Source organism: Pituophis catenifer, unplaced genomic scaffold, assembly GCF_029215685.1.
Source record: "Pituophis catenifer annectens isolate HBS135680 unplaced genomic scaffold, rPitCat1.0.hap2 SCAF_2, whole genome shotgun sequence".
NCBI lineage: Eukaryota > Metazoa > Chordata > Lepidosauria > Squamata > Colubridae > Pituophis > Pituophis catenifer.
The window spans coordinates 193,671,801-193,683,092 of NW_027256882.1; the positions used below are offsets into that span (position 1 = coordinate 193,671,801).

An 11,292-nucleotide genomic window follows, 5' to 3' on the forward strand; every position below is an offset into this window, starting at 1 on the left:
TGGCTTCCAAAAAACGCAACCTACAGAGCATAATACAGTAGAATCTAAATGGAATATCAGTAGGACACCAAAACTATGATCTTAAGATATTTAAAACACACCTGGCTAACACCATAACAGACCTTCTTCAATTAATAATGAATCCAGGAGGACCCATGATGACCTATCCCTAACCTAATAATGAGTGAAAGCCTTCCAGTGGTGCATCCATTGCCACCATAACTGAGTAATTAGATAGTTGTAGATCCTTGATTCCCAAAATAGAAACAGCAGCAATAGAACTAAGGCAAAAACCTGCAAATGAAATAACTAACTATAAAAGAGCAAAACCCTTATGCACCACATGTACAGCCTTACACATTCTTGGCTTTTCTATGCTAGTGCTAGAATTCAGGTGATCAATCTGCCCAAAATGGAGTACACCTTAATCCTTACACACTTCCCACAGTTCTTTTACACACAGAGCTCCTCTGTGTACTCATCTCTTATTATTGTCGGACTCTGACCAACTATCCTCAATCTTCTCATGAAATATTGCTACAGTTTAAAAAACAATTTTCCTGCTGTTTTCTCTGCACTTAATTGTATACTTGTATCAGTTTTGTACTTTTGATATGGCCAAATGACCAAATCAATAACATTCCCATTCTATCCTACTTTAGAAGACAATGTAGAAAGGGATCTAGCTGTTCTTGGGCCATTCTTGACCCTGGAAGTTCATATCCTGATTCTTGGTAATTTTATCCCTCAGTCATGCTTTAATATCTGCCTGGTCCATAGCACATCATTTTAATCATCCTGCTGCATTACCATATATCTCTGGATACAGATGAGCTATATGTAATGTTCTTCATTAATTAGACTGAATATTTACAGTCATTAAGATCTTTTCCCATCATGATCATTAGAAAATATTATTTGCTGATCAAGACTATAAAATAAGTTGTATTCCAATAAAATATGGAATATCCAGATATATCCAGTAAGGACTGGGTATGTCTGAATATCCAAAATATTCATGGTTGGATTTTTCAAGCAGCTCAATCTCTGAGCTTTTGGGAGAAGAAACTAAAACTGTATCTGGAGAAAACATCATTTTTACTGATTCCAGCATATAGAATTAGGGAATTATCATTCTTCACATGAGGGTCATAAACACTAGTGATGATTGCATGCAGAACAGTTTAAAGTGGAACAGAAATTGAAATTAGCCCATAAAACTGTTTTGCAGCTAGTGGGGGTGGGGGGGACCTTTTCAAGATCCTTCATAGTTTCTGTGCTGAAGCATATCCGTTAGTTACTATTTACCTCCAAATACAATTAAAATACTCAGTATAATGTTGAAAATCTAACATGGCTCAGGCTCAAGGTAATAGTAGTAGTATTGCTTATTTCCACATAATTTATCCTGTACTTTAATACACACTTAGTTAAGGATGAACAAATCTGCTTTTTTACTAGCATGGCCTGTTATGAAACAAACTGCCACTGAAGTAGAGGCAAGCATCTTCTCATTAATTTGTCAAACAGGCCTTTGATACAGTATTTAAGGATTTTATCATTGTATAAATGTCGCCACCTAGTGGCTGCAATGGGTAATTTCTATTGTTATTGTTTATTGCACTAGTCAGAGCCAAAATGTTAGTACTTACTAAGCAACTGCCCCTCTCCTTTAATTTAGAAATGAATATAAGGATTCCTAATATAGTTCAGGACCACTATTGTGCAACAACACAGTAACAGCAGAAGCACCAACAGCAGAAATTGAACAGTACTGGAAGAACCTGCCCCAGTCTGATCCCTTAGGAAAGTAAAACTCTAGACTCCATTTGATTGAAGTGAAAAGGCACTTTTACTAAGAGATGCTGATTGCAGTAAAGTCAAGCAGAATCTAAAATTCCAATGTGCCAGTACAGAACTAAACTCCTAGCCCAAGGGTGTCAAACTCTATTTCATTGAGGGCCACATTAGGGTTGTGTTTGATCTGGGGGGGGGCAGAGTGGGTGTGGCCAGGATGGGTGTGGCCAGCTCAACGTCACTCATGTCAAGGGGCACCTGTGGTGGCTCAAGCACTCTGCCACAGAAAACAGCCTCCTGAGCTCCGTTTTCAGCTGCGATGGCCTCCTGCAACCCTGTCAGCAAAAATGGAGCTCGGCACTGTGAGCCATTCTTTTGTTGTTTCCAGGGCGGCCCTGTGGGCTGGATCTAAGCACCCTGTGGGCCGGATCCAGCCCCCAGGCCTTGAGTTTGACACCCCTGCCCTAACCCTTCCCCCCAGAGTCTGTCCATGTGTAGCCAAACTGGCACCACCAAGATGTTTTGGGAAATGCTGAGGTGTTTGGGTTGATGAAAATCCACTCTTAGGGCAAATGGCCTTGAAGATGTCAGTGTGCCAGTACGAACTAGATTTCAAAATGTTCTATTTTTTTCTCAATTGTCAATTCCTCCCTCCCAATTTCCCATCATAAAAGTATACAACTTTATTGCCTATTTGTTCCCCCCTTCCTTCCCCAACTGATGGCAGAACACCAGCAAGGCACCAAGCCAAAGCTGATGGATATGATAATTTGGGATAAAGAGAAAACACGTAACACTAATGCAAAATGGCTGCAGACCACAACAATCTCCCAGAACAGGAATCAGTCACCATCACAGTAGCAAACATCCAACAGTGGGACAATAGCACTAAGAGCTGGATAGCACCTGGCCTGGTCAAGACCCATGTCTACTGGCTAAATAAAACTAACAGCAGTACATGAATGCCTAGCAGCACTGATGACTAGCTAGCAGCACCTAGACTCGCTAACAGAAAGGACAGTGTTGATCATGAAATATTCCTGCAAGGGAAAGCACCATCCAACAACTAGTCAATAACCTGTCTCCTCACATCATGGAAAGTCCTGTCAGGTGTCAGGCATGGGAACAACACGAGGCTCAAAACACCAGCTGTTCATAGACAGAACAATCACCCACAATTCAAGTCTAGACATGGCTGGCTGAGGAATTTTGGGAGTTGAAGTCCACAAGTCTTGAAGTTGCCAAGTTTGGAGACCCCTAGCCTAGACAGAACGATCTAAACATAATTTGGCTTGACTAAAGGAAAACCTACACCCCAATGCCGCACACATTCACGCACACTGTGAATGCCTGACACTATATAAAGTTAACAGGACAATAAGGAACTTCCTCAAAAACTTAATGGGAGTGTAGAAGCCAATTCTAGAAGCCAGCTCAAGATAGCTTAAAACAAGTGGCCATCAAGTGTGGCATGTACTAAGGTGATGCACTGTATCCACTACTGTTCTGCATAGGTTTGATCCCCTCTGTCAGATAACCATAAGGACTGGATATGGATAGAAGAATGGAACAATCATCAGCCACCTCCCCTACATAGGTGACATCAAGATGTATGCTAAGAGAGAAGACATTGACTCACTGATCCACCTGACACAGATAATAGAATCATAGGACCGGAAGGGATCTTGGAGGTCTTCTAGTCCAACTCCCTGCCCACACAGGAGTCCTCTCACTATTTCAAATGATTGTCATCTTTTCTTGAAAACCTGCAATGGAGCACCCACAAGCTCTACAGTGAGGACATTAGGATGTCATTTAGATTGGAGAAATATGAATAGATGATAGTCAAGAGAGGAAAAATAGTTAAAACTAATGGGGTGAAAATGCCAGCAAGCCACACAACAGATAAAGAGGCCTGTTACAAGAACTTTGGCAACCCACAGCACAAGGGAACCATGAGGAAGCAAGGAAGACAGCAACATCCAAGTACCACTAAAGGATAAGAGAGGCCCTGAAGAGCCAGCTCAATGAGAAAAAATCTAAACCATTAACATGCTCTTCCAGTTATCAGACACCTGCTGGTATAGAGAGCTGGACAAAGCATGGTATGGAAGCTGCCAATATGAGGACCTGGAAGTTCCTTACGATGTAGAGAGAAACGGTACACTATTCGGAAAGGTGGACAGAGTCTGGTGAGCATCAAAGCCACTGTCCTGGATAAAACCCAGAGTATCCAGAAGTACAAGATAGCACCCAAAAATGAAAGCTGAATGTCTGAGGCAGCAGCAGACATGGGAGAAACAACTAACAGGAAGTGCCATGGCAAGATAAGGTTCTGCATGGGATGTATCAACAACAGACAGCTGAAGTGGCAGACATTGGGAAACCCTACCAGAGGGTGGAAAGGGCTGGATTAAAAGACAGCCCTGAAGTACTGATCATTACAGCATATAAAGACACTAAGCACCAGATTCATAGAAGCAGGGGTCTATCATATTAGATGGAACCCAAAATGAAGACTAAGTCCAGAGACCTCAGAGACAGTCCAACACATAGTGGCAGGGTGTAAAATGCAGGCAGGAACAGCATACACTGAGCAACATTGAAATAGCTAGATTTGTGCACAGGAACATCTGCATAGAACAGCAGTCCCCAACCTTTGTGGCTGGGTGGCCCAGCAGGGGGAGGGGAGAGGGGAACCGGGCCGTGCGAGCAGTGGGTCAGCACACACATGAAGCTCTACTTGTGTGAGTGGCAGGCCAGCACACACGCACATGCAGGTCAACTGAGCTGCGCATACATGTGTGTGCACGCCAGCCTGCCACTCACACAAATTGAGCTGTGAGTGTATGCGCACCAACCTACCGCTTGTGTGAGTCAAGCTTGTATGAGTGTGAGTATGTGCTTGTGTGACCATTGTAAGTAGGCCATGGCCCAGCAGTGACCACGGCTCAGGGGTTGGGGACCCAGGCATAAAATATGAGCTAGAGACTCAGGATGTGGAAAGTGAAGACCAAAGCAGTCCCAGTGGGTGTAGAAGTTGTCAGGGCTATGACTACTAAACTGAAGAATGGCTTCAAAAGATCCCAGGAGCAGTGAGCATTTGAACTAACAATGCAGCTTCCAAAAGTTAAGTTCCAAAAGTTAAAACTCATTTGGAGTTCCAACTTCATCCCCTCTGCAGTCCCATGACTGCACTTTGGGTGCTCAGCAACCAGTCTGCACTTACAGTCATTTGCAGCACTCCAGTTATGTGACTGCAATTTACTACATTTTTGCTAGAAATCAGCGGTTACTTTCAGTTTCTGGGGGGGGGGGAATGGCAGCCCATTCTCAGTAGTTCCATGCAAGACACAATCAAAACTCAGCAAACACAGTTCAGCTCTTTGCAGAATGCTGGTTTATTCACGTCGGCTTCCAGACACATGCTGCAATTCGCAAAAGCAAACGAAATCGGTGCTATGGATCCCTGAAGGTGAGCGTTTAAATAGCCCACCCGTTCATTACGTCCATTTCCTCCTTTAATACCAGGCCCGTTATTATCACCCCACCCTTCCCCATCAGCGTATTGGCCATCGGTGTGCTCAGGAGCGTTCTTTTGCAGCAACGTTCAGGAACCGCAGCAACGTTCAGGAACCGCCCTACACCCGTCGCACATGACACCTCCACCCCACACCCCGCACACAACCGCCTGCATCCCATGCCACCATCACCCTGTGTGTATGTAAACGTCTGTATATCCTTTGCTGTTGTCATCGCGCGGTAGCGTCGAGCGTGCTGCGAGGCTCGACAGGCAGCTCCCCTTTCACCAAGGATCCCTCTGTAAGAGACAAATGTACACCATTAGTGCTTAACCGCGGTTTCTGTGGATTTAATTTATGAAACCGTCGCAATAGCCGTTTGGTGTGTACGTCAGTGTATGGTATCCAGGACACCTCCTCTACTGGATATCCTGTCCATTTAACCAGGTAGTACAGCTTCCCTCTTTGTATCTTAGAGTCTAATATTTCGTCCACTTCATAATGACCCTCTGTGATTGGACCAGGACGATCACAGTTTTTCTGGGTTAGTTTAGCTGGTTTCAAAAGGCTACTCTGAAATACAGGGTGAATTTTCCGCAGTAACGGAGGGAGTTTCAGCATTACGGTAACTGGATTGATAACCCTGACAATGGGGAAGGGGCCCAAGTATTTTGATCCTAGTTTCCTACTGGGGAGCCTTAATTTGATGTATTTAGTAGAAAGATATACCATGTCACCTACCAGTAAAGGTGGAGCAGGAGCTTGGTGCTTGTCAGCCTGGGATTTGTATGCAAGAGTTGCCTTTTCCTGGCAGCCTGTCCCAGAGCTGAGCGAAGCGGGCCAAGTACCGGTCCCATAGCTGTAGATCCAACAGGTTGGGGTGTTGGATGGTGTGTGGCAGGCGGGCGGGAACCACCGCCTAGGGAAGGGCCCACCCGCAACTTGGGGCTGGCTAACCGGAACCGGGTCTCTTGTCCTGTAGAGGAAGAGTGCCAGCCAGTGTTAGTCAGTCCCCGTCAACCACGGTTGCCAGGACTGTGCGTCACGGAAGCTGGCTTCCCCAAACTGCTCCCGGAGTACTTCTATGGTGGATTGGCCCAGTCCTGTTGAGTAACTCCACTCCCCGTCATCGTCGTCGACCCAACGCCTCTCTCTCCATCGATAAAACCGTTCACTGTATGGAGGCGACGTTGGGTCTTTACGAGCGTTCGGCGGAGCAGCCAAAGTGGGGCTTTGCCACCACTCCCCCGATCCTGCCTGGCTAGCCACACCCCTCGCCAGCCCAGCCTCTCTAGTCTCCTCACCCTAACTGCGGCTTCATCCTCGTTCCTTCGGCTGAATCGAAAGCTGAGGCTCAACCGGGATTTTCTCCGCGTTGGATGGTGGCCCTTCCTCCTCCAGGGCCGGTGAAGCGGCGGCTGTATCCACGCCCTCCGCCATCCATAGCCAGAAAAGGGGAGCGCCGATTTCCTCTCAGTAGTTCTGTGCAAGACGCAATCAAAACTCAGCAAACACAGTTCAGCTCTTTGCAGAATGCTGGTTTATTCACGTCGGCTTCCAGACACATGCTGCGATTCGCAAAAGCAAACAAAATCGGTGCTATGGATCCCTGAAGGTGAGCATTTAAATAGCCCGCCCGTTCATTATGTCCATTTCCCCTTTTAATACCACGCCTCTGTTATTATCACCACACCCTTCCCCATAAGCATATTGGCCATCGGTGTGCTCAGGAGCGTTCTTCCACAGCAATGTTCAGGAACCACAGCAACGTTCAGGAACCGCCCTACACCCATTGCACAAGTTTAGTTTAGTTTAGTTTAGTTTATTCGATTTGTATACCGCCCTACTCCCGAAGGACTCAGGGCAGTGAACAGCCAACAATAAAATACATAAATACACAAAATTTAAAAACCCGATAAAATCAAATTAAATTATTTGGCCCAGACAAATTAAAATACCCCAATAATTTAAAAACAGATTAAAATTTACATATTTAAAAAGGGAAGAGATTAGGCCGAGCCCGCTTGATGGAATAAAAAGACACCTCCACTCCACACCCTGCACACGACCGCCTGCATCCCGTGCCACCATCACCCTGTGTGTATGTAAACATCTGTATATCCTTTGCTGTTGTCATCGCGCGGTAGTGTTGTCGAGCATGCTGCGAGGCTTGACACCCATAGCAAACAATGGATTCACTTAACAACCATTACATTCACTTAACTGCAGCATTCATTTAACCACCCAAAAAAAAAATCACAAAAATAGGTCTGGTCATGTGGCTCCTAAATCAAGGACTACCTGTTCCTGTGTGTGTAATATTTTTATTAAATATTTTCAAGAAAGAGATAAAAAGTAACAAGAATATAAAGTAAAGAAAAAAAACCACAACAGAGCCAAAAGTACAAAAAGAATGGAAAGTAATAGAAAAAAGTAGTTTCTGGTTTTCTTTACAGCAGTTATAAGTGCAAATATAAAATTACTTCTTACTGTAATGGTTCAAAATACTTTATTTTCATCTATATTTTTCTAATCATCAAAATTATAAATTATATCTTCTTTTTTTCTATTTCACACAAAAAGTTTATAAGGAGTTTCAAATCAATAATATAAATATTGTCTTTTCTCCAATCCAAGGAGTCAATTTAGTCTCTATATAGGTTCCATCATATATGTATATATTAATCTCATACTTATGATATATAAAAACATTTTTTTCTAAATGGTCCATCAATCCCAGAAGAAAAGCCGCTGGTTGCAATTGTATATTAATCTGTAAAATTTTCTGAATTAAGTATTTGAATCCAAAACTTTTCAGCTTTTTTACATGTCCGCCAAAGATAGTAAAATGTCCCTTTACCAAAGAAATTGCTGAAGACTTCTGTAAAATGTCACATAAGCCTATCGATTTGTAAAAGGTTACAAAACAATTTCTAAAGCTCTGGGGTTCCACAAATCCAGTCAGAAACTTAATGCCGAAATGGAAACAATTTGGAATAATACTGACTTTCCCCAAGAATGTCCATCTGGTTAAAATCACAAGAACACTGTAAAAAAAATTGTCCATGAAGTCATTCAGATGTATATAAGCCTTTCTTTTCTTGGTTAAAATAATCAATCATAAGTGCAACATCAAAAATTGACTGAGTAAAAAAGTAATTCATGAGACAGGAGTAAGCCAAAAATCTTGCTCATTAATGCTCCCTCCCCCTTAGAGGAAAAAAAACAAGACAGACTTCAGCTTTCTGGAGGAATGTTGATAAATGAGTCAAGAGTGGAATATTTTAAGCTACATCGATTTTGGTTTAATATTCTACATTCCACAATGAGAAACTTATACCAACTGTCTAGGAGGAGTTCTTCCAGGTGTCTCCTGATACCCAGCTGCCATCACATATAGTATCATCCACTCCTAGCCAGGTACTGCTGGCCTCTGGCATCCTTGTGGCCATAAGCTAGGGTGTTCACCCTATCTTCTGCAATCCAGCGCTTGCTGTCATAGGGAGACAGCGTTACCTTGTTCAGGTACTGTCCATAGATATGGTGACGCTCAGCCCGCAACACATACGTACAATGGCCGAAGGTCCTGTTGCTGAAGAGGGCTTCTTTATAGTGTTCATGATGGATGTGCTTTTTCACAACGCTCTTTTTCACACCCTGGGCCTTCTTGATATTCTTGGCCTCTGGGCCACCAGCCTCCAGGATTGAATACATCTTGGGGTGCAGGCCAACATACTCAGCGATGGCCACTCCAGCACACTCATCCTTCATCTTCCCTAAGACCTTCTTGTTTGTTATGCTGTGGAGGGAGTGATCTTTTGGATAGTTGGATGTGTCATAGAGGTCTGCCTGTGTGATCATGTCTTCGTATACATTCTCTGTCTGGATCTCAAGAAGAAGGGAATCGGTATCTGTGTAAAGGAGTTGGCAGCACTCCCCATATTGAGCCTTCATCTTGTTATAGTAGAAGTCATACATAAGATATTTTGAGAGATCAAGGATGCTCATACCCACATATATAGGCCGATTAAGGACTAGGTGGCTCTTGTGAACCTGAATGGCTACCAAGTCATCATCAAATATGTTTGCCTGTGCAAATGCTGGGCTGGCTATAAGACTCCACAGTTTCTTTTCCTCATTTGCACGTACTAATTTGACATTGACTCGCTTGCGGAGGTTCTCTATGGTTTTCCCAAATACACTGTTGTTCATTAGCTTGTACAGGTCTTCCTCAAAGTCACTGCTCGCTTTTTTGCGGAGGTCTGTGTTCATCCTAATGTAGGGCTCCATCCAAGGACTCTGCTTGAATCTCAAGGCCCGGTGAATCTTCTTCAGGCGCATGCCAAGAGACAGGTAAAGCTGAAGGTTGCGGTAATGTAGTACATAGTGTTCCTTGTCGCGGAGGTTGGGGACCAGTTTTTCAACCTCGGTAGATGCCATGCCTTTGCCAATGAGCTTGTGCTGGTACTCTGACATCCACTTTTCCTGAACCACCATGCGCTCCGGGGCCAGTGGGTAGGCGTTGTGCATGTCATGGAGCTCTACAGGGTATTCCAGGTCCACCTCGAGGATGTAACCCTCTGGGCTGTCAACTGGATGGTTCACTATGATTTTTTCCACACTCTGCAAATCATTTTCCCACTGGAAGCCACCTGTAGGAAGAGGCTGGCTCATGGCCCATCCATATAGGTTATTTGCATCAAGGTACATGATGTAAATATTCGGCTTAGAACAGTCATGGCCCTCTACCATTAAGTTGTTGGCTCTTGCATAGCGCTTTGAGACCATGGAGATACCACCCCGTTTCCCTTTCTCAATGAATAGGTGCTGGTCATGGTCTGTGAGCAGATCCAGCTCCACACCAGTCTTCTTTAGCAGTGCATCCCAAGAAAGGCCTGGGCTTGAATAATAGTGGGCAGGGTCTAGACCATATTGCTGCATGCAAGTCTTCCGGAAGGTCTCGAAGATGTCTGCTAGGAGGAGTACGTCTGTAGTCAAGTAGAGGTCATGGTAGTCCCCTAGTGTTTGGCACCCAAAGGTATCCCAGACCTTTTGGGCATGGATGTAGTCGGCCTCCGATACATGTCCATCTGTGAGCTTGCTGTAGAATGCTTCCTTTGGTGGGAGCTGCGACTCAGTGAATCGTTCCCAAGAGTCCATGTACTCATATGGGTAGACGCCCTTACGCAGCAGAAGTTCTCGTTTTTCTCTGCTGGACTCAAACCGAGCCGTAATTTGAAAGTCTTCAGACTTGTTAGCTGAAACAAGTTTGTCAAGGGAGGCCAGCAGAAACTGGGCACTGTCAATGAACCGGAGTGGCCCTAGAGAGAAGGAGATGTATTTCTCTGTGTTGTTTGGAATGCAGGTAATCTTATGCCCCTTTACCTTTGAGATAGCCTGCATCAGGAGGTGGGAGTCATATTCCCTCAGGTTGTGGAAGACAACTGGAATGACTGGATTTCTGGATTGCTGCCTCAGCTTAAGGTTACAGTCATTGTGGGCGGCACCTCGGTATTTCCCTGTGGTGTGGCAATGGTCACGGACAATCTTTCCATCAAGTGGCTTCTGACACACGGGTCTGCTTGTTGTCTTGGATCATGGGGTGGGATTTGGCCAGCTCCAACTTGATTTTGTTTACTTCTTCTAGGAGAGAGTTTAGAAAGTCCTTTGCTGCATTTGGCCTTCTGATTATAACTGGTGGCTCTGTCTGACCATCACAGCGCACAACTATATAAGCATAGCCACAGGCCTCATGCTCTTGTGTTTTTTGAATGTTACTTTTTGTAGTGTTGGGCTTGGAGCCATTGATCTTTGTGATGAGGGCCTCAGTGTCAGCGTATATGACATATGGGAATGGGAGCTGCTTGTGGTGGTTCTGGAAGAAAAACTTGTTTTTACCTTCTTCTGGCATCACCTCTTTCACCACCATCTGCCCAATCCCATGGCAATAAGGCTTGTGGTCTTTCAGCAGGTC

General features: G+C 44.4%; 1 long non-coding RNA gene across 1 annotated transcript; it reads right to left on the reverse strand.

Annotated features, from left to right (window-relative positions):
* Positions 1–5,296: 5,296 nt before the first annotated feature.
* LOC139313073 (uncharacterized) lies at positions 5,297–7,553 on the reverse strand. The gene is made up of 3 exons (XR_011600065.1): positions 6,623–7,553; positions 6,060–6,294; positions 5,297–5,617 (listed from the first exon to the last, which is right to left on the reverse strand). It is a non-coding gene; the product is annotated as an uncharacterized lncRNA (long non-coding RNA).
* Positions 7,554–11,292: the final 3,739 nt, after the last annotated feature.